This window comes from Ctenopharyngodon idella, chromosome 14 (genome assembly GCF_019924925.1).
Source record: "Ctenopharyngodon idella isolate HZGC_01 chromosome 14, HZGC01, whole genome shotgun sequence".
NCBI classification, from domain to species: Eukaryota; Metazoa; Chordata; class Actinopteri; order Cypriniformes; family Xenocyprididae; genus Ctenopharyngodon; species Ctenopharyngodon idella.
In genome coordinates, this window is record NC_067233.1 from 30,104,203 (window position 1) to 30,118,010 (window position 13,808).

The 13,808-nt window shown below is 37.3% G+C and overlaps 1 protein-coding gene and 1 long non-coding RNA gene across 4 annotated transcripts in view; one reads left to right on the plus strand and one right to left on the minus strand.

The window, feature by feature from the left end:
• Nucleotides 1–13,808, minus strand: part of LOC127494726 (uncharacterized) — a 578,474-nt gene that overhangs the window by 505,291 nt on the left and 59,375 nt on the right. The window lies entirely within an intron of this gene.
• The window catches only part of frmpd3 (FERM and PDZ domain containing 3), a 166,671-nt gene continuing 155,959 nt past the window's right edge, over nt 3,097–13,808 (plus strand). For all 3 annotated transcript variants that reach the window (XM_051860800.1, XM_051860802.1, XM_051860803.1), the window contains exon 1: nt 3,097–3,444. The gene's annotated coding sequence lies outside the window, so the exon portion shown is untranslated. The remainder of the gene's footprint in view (nt 3,445–13,808) is intronic.

Sequence of the window (13,808 nt, forward strand, 5' to 3'; positions counted from 1 at the left end):
ACAAATAGAAATCTACTGAAAGAAGTTGTTGGCGTTAGCACCAGAAATCACAGTGGAGACATTGGTTGGCAAAGGCCTACAGTAGCTCCCCATGATATTCAAGGATTGTACTGTACACAGATAGACCATTTAAAATAAGCTCCATAATACAGTCCTCTGGGTAGAGGTAAGTTGCTGCAAATTCTATTTTCTTCTTTTTTAAGGTTTGGTATTCTGTCACATAGCAGGAAGATAAAGATGAGGAGAGTTGGATTTTGTTACAAAAAAGGGAACAGAATACGGTAATCAAATACAGAGAAAGAACAGCTTTGGCATTAAACACAAAGTCAATACCGAACACAGAGCAGAACAAACTGAGGGCATATATACACAGAATAACAATTAGCTGAACAAGACACAGGTGCACAACTCAATTGGTTACCATAGAAACAATCTAGGGATTAATGAGTAACCAAGGAAACTAAACACAGGGGAAAAATGAAAAACAAACTGAAAGTCCATAAAAACAGAATATAAACCTGACAGTAACATTCATTTAATTAATTATATAAATATATAGTCTGATGCACTACGTTTCAGAGGTACTAAGTTCTTTTACTCGCATAAACAAATCAGGTATTTTCAGTGTCTCATTCGTTGTATATGATGCTCCATACAAACTCCATCCCTGTAAGAGCTGATACTGATTCAAAGACAGTAGTTTTCACTCTTCACCTGGTAACAAATGCCCAGTAGCGTAGTTCACATATCCTGACTACTGGCTTTTTTATAACTAAGGGTTGACATGAGGTGTTAGAATGAGACAACTGATATGGCAACAGACAACAAAGGTGAGATGCATGTCAATTTGGCAGCTTATGGAACAGATCTTTAGAGTGTGATATCATGTTCCTATCCATGCCGACTGTCAGATGAAGAAGAAAGTGGTGAGTTCTTTAGTTTGTGTCTAATGGAAAGGTTAGCTGGAGCCCTGGTCAAGCAAGTTTGTATTATCATTTTCTGAATATATAATAAACAATTTCAAGATCCTTACAACTGGTAAGTAATAGGTAAACTTTCACAAATTAATTGTCTGCTGTATCACTGTATTCAGGGTCCTCTATTAAGATAATTTCAGGTGCGCAATGTACATGTAATGATTTAAAATTATGTTTGTCACTAGCATTTCAATGACTAAGTGGAATCATAAGCAGTACTGTCCTTGAAAAGAAGACTGTTTTTTACATCTAGTCACGTTTAAAAGGTAACAACCATCATTAGTCACATCTGAAAATCCAAATTAAAACAACTGATGCAGAACCTTCAATTCCCCATATTTCGTCAGTTTTAAACACAAAGGCATGTCTACACCATTAGCCTGTGTAAATCAAAACTGCTCTGGAATTATGACGCTGACCCAACCTGAGGAGCTGATTGACAAGCGAAAGGAGAGTTGGGCAAACTGCTTTGTATCCTGCCACATGCTCTCTGTAAATGTCTCCTGCATTGCATTTTGTCTCATGCTTTTTCATCTCTCCTGCATACACAATCATTTATGTCTTGAGTGTCACACTCTTGCAGTGGTGTTTGAAACATGAAATCAAACCTGAACATTTTCATTTTCTTAAAACACATCTCTGGTCTTATTGTGATTCATTAGTGCATGTTATTCCAAAGATATATAAAGTATAACTTGCATTGTGTTAATAAACTATATTTTATATTTTACAATGAAAATTACAAATATGAAATGCAATTTCTCATGAAGTCAAATAACTAAATTAAATTAATGACTAAATTATTAACTAAATAGTAAATTGTTATTCATCTATTTTCCACATTAATGTTTTGCATAGGCTTTGCTTTCCTTGCCTCCTCTGATGAGCCACCACTGGTTTATAGTAAGATTTGGTGACATTTTATTTCGTGACTACCGTAATACATGCATTGTAAGAAGCAACATAATATCATTTTGCAAAAACAGACACAACAAATTTGGGTGGCAAATATCGGTAACACTTTATTTTACAGTTCCGTAGTTACACGTAACTACATGTACTTATTATAGTAATAACAGTAAATTATGCATAATTACAAGTAACTAACCCTAAACCAAAATCTAACCCTAACTGTAACTCTATAGTAAGTACATGTAGTTAATTAATAGTACTCAGTACTTATTTAAGTAATTACAATGTAACTACGGCACTGTAAAATAAAATGTAACCCAAATATTTACCAAGCTTATAACAATAAAAGAAAATAGATTTGAAAGAGAAGGGATTTGAAAAACATATGTCATTACTGAAATGCCATCGAGGGTGAACTTAACATTCAGCTTCCATGTCCCAGCCAAAAAGCTTCCTCAGAACTGGGTGCTGGTGGTGTTTTTGGAGAATTCTCACCTATTTGACTCATCAAAATATCCAGAAGTACATTCCAGAAGTAAAATGGCTTGCGAAAGCCTTTTAATGTTGGCTTCAAGGTCCCAGCCAAATAGGAAACACCAGATTGCCTCACTCAGGGAGTGTCTTTACTCCACTATCCTGCACTGGTTTGAGTATTTAAAGATGCTACTTTGCTGGGTTATTTGATTAACAATCTAGTGTTCCTTCTGTCCTCTCCCAGGAGGTTTTCAAAGAGCAGCCCGCAGGATAGATCACATCCATCCCATACTCCCTGTGGAAGTCTTTAATGTGAATTTTCTCCTGGGGAGACATACAACCTCTTTGCCTCAGTGCATTCCCTGTGTGCGTGCTCGTGTACATGATTGATCGTCCAGTCTTGGCACGTATATGAGTACGTGAGTAATATTTTGTTAGTACAATCAGTGTCACAGCACAAGGACAGACAGGGAAACCCTGCATGCAGTGATATCAAAGCAACATTACCCATAATCACATATGTCCAGAGAGTATCTCTTGGGATGTGCACACACGTTATAATGTGGACTAGACTGACATGTTCTGTAGTCTATCCACAGACCCTCCTCTTCTCTCCCCTTCTGATTTATGCCAATAAATGAAGCATCTCTCTCCTGCGCCCTCCCTCCCTCTCTCCCTCTCTCTCTCTCTCTCTCCCTCCCTTTCTCTCTCCTCTTCTGTGTTCACGCTCTATCCCTCCCTGCATCTCAGTCACACTCGCTGGATCTCACAAAAGGAAGGGAAATGCATGCAAACCCAGCGAGGTGGAGAATACGGGGGAAAGTTCCATCCAGCAGTCAGTAAGAGCAAACGTACACGGCAGGGATCCGCCAGAGATGTGAGAGGTCCGAGCGGCCACCCATCCCCCTGTCTGCTCGAGAAGACACCGGGGCCAGCTGCAATGACCTGGGTGAATGGGAAAGAGCTCTCTGTGAACCTCCACCTGTGCAGCTGCCAGCAAGCACTCTAACTGCCCAAATAGGAGGGCATGACTGGTTGGGCTGAAACCGGCTTCTGCATGCAAACGCTCCTTCAGACATAGGTAAGGTTCAAGCTGCCATCTAATTCAACAGATTTAACCTCCGAAAGGATCAATATAATCATAGAGGAGGAAGGGCTATGCGAGCTGTCGTTCTTGGTTTTTGTTTGGTTCTTGTTCTTGGAGAAACTGTACATATTGTGAGATTGGCATGTTTGAGCGAGAGCATGGTTCGAACGAAGTTTGAAAATACAAAAAAGATGCGTGTAATCAAAACTCATGCCTTGGAGATGCTGGGAAAGATCCTCATTAAAATTCAGTGTGTGTGGCAAAGCAGACAGTAAAATGAAAAAAGGAACTATGCCTCAAGCGATCATATCTACTTTACTCTCAAATGAACAGTAATGTCAGCCATAGTCGTCTTCTTGCATAATCGTTATTAAAACTCATATACCTCGTCAATTAACTCTGAATATGCCAACCAAAGGATGTCAACAACATTTTCTGGTGGCTTTGATAAGTGGACATAACCTTTCACTTGAGCTTGCCTTGCATTTACAGAACTGGAATATTCAGTTAGCAAGCATTAAATGCACTATTGACTGAGGAAATGCTTAATTTGCATTGGGCTGGGGTTTTGTGAAACCCTTGTGGTGGGGGTCTCTCAGCTGCAGGTTTAGTGCCGGTGAAAGATTTACACGTGTATATTGTACCTCGGCTCACAATTTCAATGCAGGCAATCTGTGCTAATGAACTAAATAACCACATTCAGTACACAAAATCAGCTGTGTTTACATTTGCATGTTTATTTTCTTGAATCATTATGAATAATGATGCATGATTTTTAAAGATAAATCTCTGGCAATCTTTCAGGAAATCTTTGTTTGTAACTGGATGCGCTTCTGTATTTTACTGTAGGGGAAATGTTGATGCCTGGCATAGATTAATGATGTGTAGTGAAGAGTGAAAATTTCATGTTGTGCATGTTGAGAATGGATAGGAAGGTATGACTAAGTGGTTTCAGTCTTCTTTTTCCTTTACTTTAACCACTAAATGTGGAATTTGATTGGGGACTCAACAGCTTTGAAAACTGCACCATCATGTCCTCTATATTCAGTGACTGATTTGCTCCCAGGCTCGCTGTTCTGGTCCACGTTTACTCACATGTCCAATGCAATCTCATTTGAAATGATTAAACCTGTCATATGGTCTCCCGTGGACAACACAGTTATATGATCTTCAGTGTCTTGTTAACGCAATGGTTGGCCAACATACCGAATCTGACACAGCAGCTCATATGCATGTAAATGCGTACTCCAAACCAGTGCAATCTGTCGATTTTCAGTTATAGTACAACACAATAAAAGTTTATAACGGTATGAGGAAGCACCATAGTGCATTTCTAAGATTAAACCTGGGTAGAAATGTTGCATTTAGAGGTGATTAGGTCTGGTAGAGATTAGGTGTCTGCCATTGTTGTGCACAACATACATCACACTGCTGAGCAGCACACTGTAGAATGGCCATATCACCGGCTTTAAGGGGACAGATAGTAGGTGGAAAATGTACAATGGCAGTATGAAGGTACAGTGATGGGATCAAGTGATAATGGCCTTGATATATAGCTACCGTGGTTCTGAATGATTTCCATTTTCATTTACCATGACATTTACATAGTACTCTACAATACCTCAAACAATATTTATTAGTTAGTGGAGTATTTGGAGTATAAGATGTTTGGAGTATAAGATGGACTTTATCCATAAAGACGCAACATCTTATATTCCAAATAGTGCCAAGTAAACTGAGAGTTGTTGTCAACTGTCAAATTGGATTCTTATGAGAACTGAATTTATTCTCACAAAATACAATAATTCAGCTTATGTTAATATTTCAATGTCCACTTTCTTATGATAACTGAATTTATTCTCACAAAATACAATAATTTCAGCTTATGTTAATATTTCATGTCAAATAGCAGTCATACTTAGTGAACAAATTTGCAATCTGCCAGTCATTATCACAAAATAAATCTGTTCGGGGTGAGACAAGACCTGTGGTCTGAACCACAATGCCAGTTTAGGTGTTTAGTCAGGTAAGTTTTAGATTAGTTTTACCAACCTTGGATTTTGGATACCACAAAAACAGGTTAGTTTTTACCGGTGTTTATCCCAATATTAACTTAAGCTCCACTGCTAACCTGCTCCGTAGCAGGTTTGGCTGTTGCTCAGCTCGTAATCAGGTATTGAACCAATCAGCTGTTAGCACAGTGACATTGCTGACGTCATCACTCCCCATTTCTCTGGCTCTTCAGATTAAAGCTGACTGCAGAGAGAAATATTTTTATATTTTCATTATATTGTAATTATAACTATTCATCATAATAATTATATTCATATAAAAATAATTTATTCGATAGACATGGATTTTCACCTGATGATTTTTTTTTTTTTTTTTTTCATTTTTTCTGAATTTTAAGCTACATATTAAAAATATCTGCAATTGACTGCCATCTGTCCACAGAGTTTATCTGACTACGGTCTGAGATGCAGGGATAGACTCTAGCATCCCTGCAACCCTACATAGGACAAGTGGTTTGGAATGGATGGATGGATGTATATCGAAAATGTTTGCGTGTGTGTGTGTGTGTGTATGTGTGTACGTGTACAGGTTTGGCTATACCTGTGAGGGCCAAATGTCCTCACTTATATAGTGAAATATTATGACAACCGACTAGTGAGGACATTTTACCGGTCCTTAATAGTCAAAAAGGCTAAATAAAAACATGTTTTTATTTAAATGTAGTGTTTTGCACATGTTTCTGTGATAGATTTAGGGGTAGGGGTAGGGGTTGGTTTAGGCCATAGAAAATATCATTAACCTGATATAAAATCAATGGAACTCTATGCAACGTATATTTCACTAATGTGTGTGTGTGTGTGTGATGTGTGTGTGATGGTAATTACAAACTCTCTCCTTTTTTTAATGATATTTTTGTACTTAGCCTTACATTTTGTTAGCTGATTTAACTTGTAATAATAGTAATTAAAATTAATTAATTCAATTAATAAAAACTTTTTGTTTTGTTTAGTTTAATAAGCCTTTATTTTCTTGTTGTAAAATCTGGATTCACTTTCACTGACATAAATTTTTGTATATTTTATTTCACTATTTTCCCCTCTTCGGCATTCCTCTCAAGCTTTCCGGGCAGCAGTCATATTTTCTGTTGCTGTGTAAATATGTTTTAATTCTTCATAGTCTTCATAATTATCTCTTCATTAGCAGCCCAGAAATATACTGCACTAACTGTCACCAGCAGGGGATCGTATTGTCTTGCGACTGGATGTTTGCTGCAAATGTAATGCTTCACTGTGCACACTGATGAGCTAATCACAAACTCAGGATCCAATCCTGAAAACCTGGTGGCATTTGTTTGGTTTTGTCAGCTTGAATCTTATAAGGCATCTGATCACTTGTCATTGTTTATTTTGCATTAAAGGGATAGTTCACCCAAAAAATGAAAGTTCTATCATTTACAGTATTTGGGTGAACTATCTCTTTAATGACCATCTGACTGTACATTAACCCTTACTCAAGTTTCAAGATGACAGGATGACAGAGATTTTGTATTTGACTCCTTCAGAGAAAGAGTCCTGCTGGCTTCGCAGTCTGGACACGTTCTAAGTCTTTATTGGGTTCTACATGACACAAGAGAGGTCAGGGGCTGGGTTAAAATTAGAAACATGACTCAAGCTTTTCAACTGTAGGTGTTAAAAAAAGTCAAAGGACAGATGATAATAAATCAAGGGGGATGTTCTAGACAAACAGGCCTTTTAATGACTGTAAGACATGTCTTTGAACATAGAACTGAATTATCCAGTTTGACATTGGCACAAATGTATTATTTTACTTTTTCTGTCCCATTAAAACTACTTTAGTTAGTGTAACCCAATGTTCCTTCAGTAAAATTAAAGAATTGATTTGACTTTGATAAAAAGTTCACTTAGATGTTTTCAGTGTTGTGCCAGTGTTGTAGTCGAGACCAGCTCATTAGAAGTCCGAGTCCAGGTCGAGACCAAATCAAGACCAAGACGTATTCTTTCCGCTGAGGCAGGGCTGGTCGGCATGATGATATTTATATTGTTACCATGGTATAAAATGTCTATTGTTTGAGATTTTGCTATATTGTGTATATCGCGGTATGTAAATATATAGGCCTAGCACTACTGAAACTTCAAAGTGATGAAATGCATGAATGAGAATATAAAGATCGGGACGTGCTTGATGTTTAGAAAAGGAACTCGGTGCGGTGCTCGTGCTGACTGGCACACTGCCAAAGTGTGCGCACACATAGCTGACTTTTTCAGAAGACGATGGTGGATTGGAGATGTTAAAAAGAACTGTGGCGTATGCGCTGACTGACACAAAGCTTAAGCGCATGCACAGAAAGCCGCATCAGTTCTCTTTCATGTCTTAATGCACTTCATGTAAATACAGTCGTTTATGTCTCAAGTGAAAGTAAACAGTTGGGCGTAAACCGGATATGTATCAGTATAATGGATCCGTGCGTTTGGTCTTAAAGTGACAGCAGCCTAATATTCCTACCTGCTGCTCTGTGTCATTAATGTGAATCAAACAAAAGAGAAAATAACTTACTGCTCTTCACTGAATTACTTTTTTCTTTTTTCTTTTTTTTTCTTTTTTAGCTATAAGAATAAATTTATATTTAATTCATTCACAGTTAATCAATTCACAGTGAAGACTATGCAATATGATTTTTTTTTTTTTTTTTTTTTTACATTTTGTTATTAAATTTCTGTACTAATTCTAAATACATGTTAAATAAACCTATTGTACCTGAAAAACTTAATTTGTTTTAATTTGTTTAATTTGTTTTAAAAGTATGCGTGAGTCGGCACAGACCATAAAAATGAACTGCAGTCCCGAGTCCGAGTCAAGCCGGGTCCACATGCTCCCCAGTGAAATGTTGTTCTTGGACTCAGACTTGAAACAGACTTGATACTGAGTCAGGTCTCGAGTAGCTACAACTCTGTGAAGTACATTTATATTCAGAAAAAAAAAAAAAAAAAATTGTAAGTTTAAAAAGTAGCTTATAATTGGAAAATGTGATGATCTAAAGTGTCAAAGCTAAAATTTTAGCAAAACCCATATATTTTTCTTGACAGAGTGTAGCTTGTATAACTAAACAGAACGGTACAGGCATATCAGTAGGTTGGTGTGTCATATAGTGTTGATTGCAGACTGAAGTTGATGCAAATGCAGTAGACGCAGCTGAGAGCTGCAGTGCAGTGACACACAGAGGGCTATTATACAAAACACACCCACTCTAGTGAACACTCACCGATTTCACAAATTACACTGGATGGCATTTGAGATTAGCAATAAAAATTGTTATGTGGTTATTCAGGATTTGTGACACAGCCTCGCCATTAGACTTCATGCCATCTCTGCTGATAAGACTTAAAACAAACCTGTGCGTTATATTTTGCACATAGCCTATTTTTAGAACCATTAAGTATTATTTTTTATGACAGTTAAGCAAAGCAAAAATGTGTTAAAATCACACACACGATACGACACAGAGTGTGTGTGTGTGTGTGTGTGTATATATATATATATATATATATATATATATATACACACACACACATATTATATATATATATACACATAACATTTTTTTTTTCACATTACAGTAATGAGATGTAATGTGAACATGTTTTTGGTGATTACTTTCTAAAGGCACATATGGAGTCTCGGTTCATGTTTCATGTTTAAATGCAAAGTAACGATTTTTGGTGAAAGAGATTGGTGTCCAAATTTGTGTTAAATTATAATCAGTAGGTCAGGGAATTATCTAAAGCTGTTGCTCGTGGTTGACTATGTATGTACCTATCATCTACAAACTCCATTAATGGCAAAGCAAAGCCTCTGGCTACCACCACATTACAGTCTATGCAAGGCCTTAACTACTTTTTTTTTTTTTTTTTTTTTTTTTTTTTTTGAGTGATCATTTAGTTCCCATGGAAACCTTTTGTAACTCATAGCAGGATAGATGAAAACAAAGATACTGTGCACAGACGGAGAGAAAGAGAGGGAACTGTGGATGAGAGTCCACCTACTCAGAGCTGGAACAGAACAGCTCTTACCATGGTCAAAGAGCAGCCACTCACAGCACTGCCACATCAACACTACAGAAACTCTTACTGCTATAAATACAGCACTAGAATATCTGCAACTGGATGAGCTAATTCACATGCTATATTAAAGACAACATGAAACTTGATTGTATTTACATCCATTTCTTTCTTTCTTTTTTTTTTTTTTTTTACTGATGTCCATTGTCTCACTGTACATGATTCATCAGTGCATGTTATTCTAACGAAAATAATGTTTGTATACATAATAGATCAACAAGTCCCACCCTACACTATTTATTTTACTACTAGGTGCAAATAAAAGTCTTTGGGTGAGAAACAAACAATTTCAATGTAACAAATTGTTATTGTTACATACATAAAGGGATTTTTTGGAACATTGCTCAAAGATGACAGTAGCATGGGAGCAAGATGCATAATCAGTGATGTAAGGAAGTATGTTTTTACTGACAAGAGAGGTCAAAGCAATGGTTCTCAATACCCAGCACTGCACATTGTATTACTCTCCTATTTAACACATGTGATTTATATCATCCACTTTAGATTGGTAATATTTTTTTAACATTTATATTGGTAACATTTTTTAATTCTCTTCTGCTCACCGAGGCTGCATTTATTTTTATTCAAAATACAGCAAAAACAGTAATATTGTGGAATTTAACTTTAATATATTTTATAATAACTTTAATTTAATATTTAATATTTTTTTATTTTTATTTTTTGAAAGAAATTAAAGAAATTAACTCTTATTCAGCAGGGGTGAATTAAATTAATCTAAAAATGACAAAAGTGACAGTAAAGACATTTATAATGTTACAATAGCTTTCTATTTCAGATAAATGCAGTTCTTTTGAACCTTCTATTTATCAAAGAATCTTGAAAAAAATGTACACAACCATTTTCAACATTGATAATAATAATAAATGTTTACTGAGCAGCATATATATATATATATATATATATATATATATATATATATATAACAGTTGTGGTCAGAATTATTGGCACCCACTTGGTAAATATGATCAAAGATTTAAAAATAAATCTGCATTGTTTATCCTTTTGATCTTTAATTCATAAAATTAGCAAAAATCTAACCTTTCATTGAAGGAAAAGAATTGGGGGGAAAATCACATTATGAAATAAATGTTTTTCTCCAAAACACGTTGGCCGCAATTATTGGCACCCCTAGAATTTTTTATGAGTAAAATATCTCTTAACTACTGCCCCTGACTACTGACCTGCCCCTCTTGAACTGTCTAACAGAGGGACGCAGGTTTTCCTCAAGAATTTGGATGTACTTGGCAGCATCCATTTTCCTTTCAATCCTGACCAATCGCCCAGTCCCTGCTGAAGAGAAACACCCCCACAGCATAATGCTGCCACCACCATGCTTCACAGCAGGTTTATTTTGTTTTGGGTGGTGTGCTGTGTTTGCTTTCCACCAAGCATAGCGTTTTAAGTTCAGTCCAAAAAGGTAAATTTTGGTCTCATCACACCATAGCAACCTTTTGCCAGATGGCATCAGAGTCTTACAGGTTTGTTTTTGCATAGCACAAATAAGACTGTGGCACTTTTTCAGGAAAGGCTTCTTTCTTGCCACCCTGCCATACAGGCCAGCTTTGTGTAAAGCTTGTGAGATGTCGCATGCACAGACCGACCAGTCCCAGCCATAAAGCCTTGTAAGTCCTTCAAAGTTGCCTTTAGCCTCTTAGTAGCTTTTCTGAACAATGTCCTCCTGTCTTAAATCTTTAAGAAACAGCTGGTTATCAAAACCACTACTATTGATGTCAGGTGGGGTAATTAGCCTGGTGTTTGATCTGGAAGCTGATTGGTTGCACATGAGCAAGTTTATAATGGTATACTCTAAGGCAGGGGTTCCCAAACACATTCCTGGAGCCTCCCCAACACTGCACATTTTGCATATCTCCTTTGTCTGACACACCCATTTCAGGTCTTGGAGTCTCGACTAATGAGCTGATGATCTGAATCAGGTGTGTTTGATTAAGGAGAAAAATATCTCTTAACTACTGTATATTCCCATTCATATATACATTTTTTTTAGCACACCAGGGTGATCATGAACATGAAATTGTCCAGCCATGACTTCCTGTTCCACAGGAGTATAAACATGAGGAAACACAAAGGCCAAATTCCCTTAATCAGTCATCACAATGAGTAAAACCAAAGAATATAGTTCTGATGTGCAGCAAAAGATTGTTGAGCTTCACAAAATAGAAAGTGGCTGTAAGAAAATAGCTAAAGCATTGTCTAAATCGTCCTAATGCACAGTGAGGAGGAAAGTTTGAGTGGCCAAAGACTCTCCAAGGATCACAGCTGGAGAATTGCAGAGATTAGTTGAGTCTTGAGTCTCAGAAAGCCTAAAAAAAATTATCAAACAGCACCTACATCCCCACAAGTTGTTCGGGAGTGTTTCAAGAAAAATCCTCTGCTCTGATCCAGAAACAATCTCCAGCATATTCAGTTGTCAGACACGACTGGAACTTCAAACGGGACTGGCTTCTATGTTCAGATGAAACTAAAAAAAGAGCTTTTTGGCAGCAAACCCACCAGATGGGTTTGGTGCACTCATGGATAAAAAGTACCCCATGCCCACGGTTAAATATACTGCTGGATCTTTAATGTTGTGGGCCTATTTTTCTGCTGGAGGTCCTAGACATCTTGTTCAGATACATGGTATCATGGATTCTATCAAATAAAAACAGATAAAAAATCAAAACCTGACCGCTTCTGCTAGAAATCCAATAATGGGCCATGGTTGGATCTTCCATCAGGACAATGAACCAAAACAAGCATCAAAACCAACACAAAAATGTGTCACTGTACACAAAATGAAGCTTCTGCCATGGCCATCCCAGTCCCATGACCTGAACCCTAAAGAAACTGAGTGGAGTGAACTGAAGAGAAGAAGCACCAACATGGAGCTGGGAATCTGAAGGATCTGTAGAGATTCTGCATGAAGGAATGGTCTCTGATCTCGTGTCAGGTGTTCTCGAAACTCATCAGGCATTATCGGTGAAGACTCAGAGCTGTTATCTTGGCAAAAGGAGGTTGCAAAAAGTATTGAATAAAAGGGAAAAACATTTCATAATGGGATTTTCCCCCCACTTTTAATTCTTTTCCTTCAATGAAAGGTTAGATTTTTGCTAATTTTATGAATTAAATATCAAAAGGATAAACAATGCAGATTTATTTTTACAGTCATCTTTGATCATATTTATCAAGGGTGCCAATAATTCTGACCACAACTGTAGTATATAGTATTTATACTAATACGAATAGGTGTTTCAATCAGACCCATTGCCAGAGATGTATGAAATGAAACACCTAGCTATGCAGTCTGCATTTAAAAACATTTGTGAAAGAAGAAAAAAACAAAGGGTCGTTCTGAAGAGCTCAGTGAATTAAAGAGTGGTACTGTGATAGGATTCCACCTTTGCAATAAGTCAGTTCATAGGTCAAAACCCCTTAAGTCAGGGCTCTGACTTGGCCACTCAAGGACATTCACCTTCCTATCCTTAAGCCATTGCATTGTTCTTTTGGTGGTATGTTTAGTATCATTGTTGGAAGGTGAATGACCTGCCCCTCTTGAACTGTCTAACAGAGGGACGCAGGTTTTCCTCAAGAATTTGGATGTACTTGGCAGCATCCATTTTCCTTTCAATCCTGACCAATCGCCCAGTCCCTGCTGAAGAGAAACACCCCCACAGCATAATGCTGCCACCACCATGCTTCACAGCAGGTTTATTTTGTTTTGGGTGGTGTGCTGTGTTTGCTTTCCACCAAGCATAGCGTTTTAAGTTCAGTCCAAAAAGGTAAATTTTGGTCTCATCACACCATAGCAACCTTTTGCCAGATGGCATCAGAGTCTTACAGGTTTGTTTTTGCATAGCACAAATGAGACTGTGGCACTTTTTCAGGAAAGGCTTCTTTCTTGCCACCCTCCCATACAGGCCAGCTTTGTGTAAAGCTTGTGAGATGTCGCATGCACAGACCGACCAGTCCCAGCCATAAAGCCTTGTAAGTCCTTCAAAGTTGCCTTTAGCCTCTTAGTAGCTTTTCTGAACAATGTCCTCCTGGCTTAAATCTTTAAGAAACAGCTGGTTTTATTCTGAAGTAATCAAAACCACTACTATTGATGTCAGGTGGGGTAATTAGCCTGGTGTTTGATCTGGAAGCTGATTGGTTGCACATGAGCAAGTTTATAATGGTATACTCTAAGGCAGG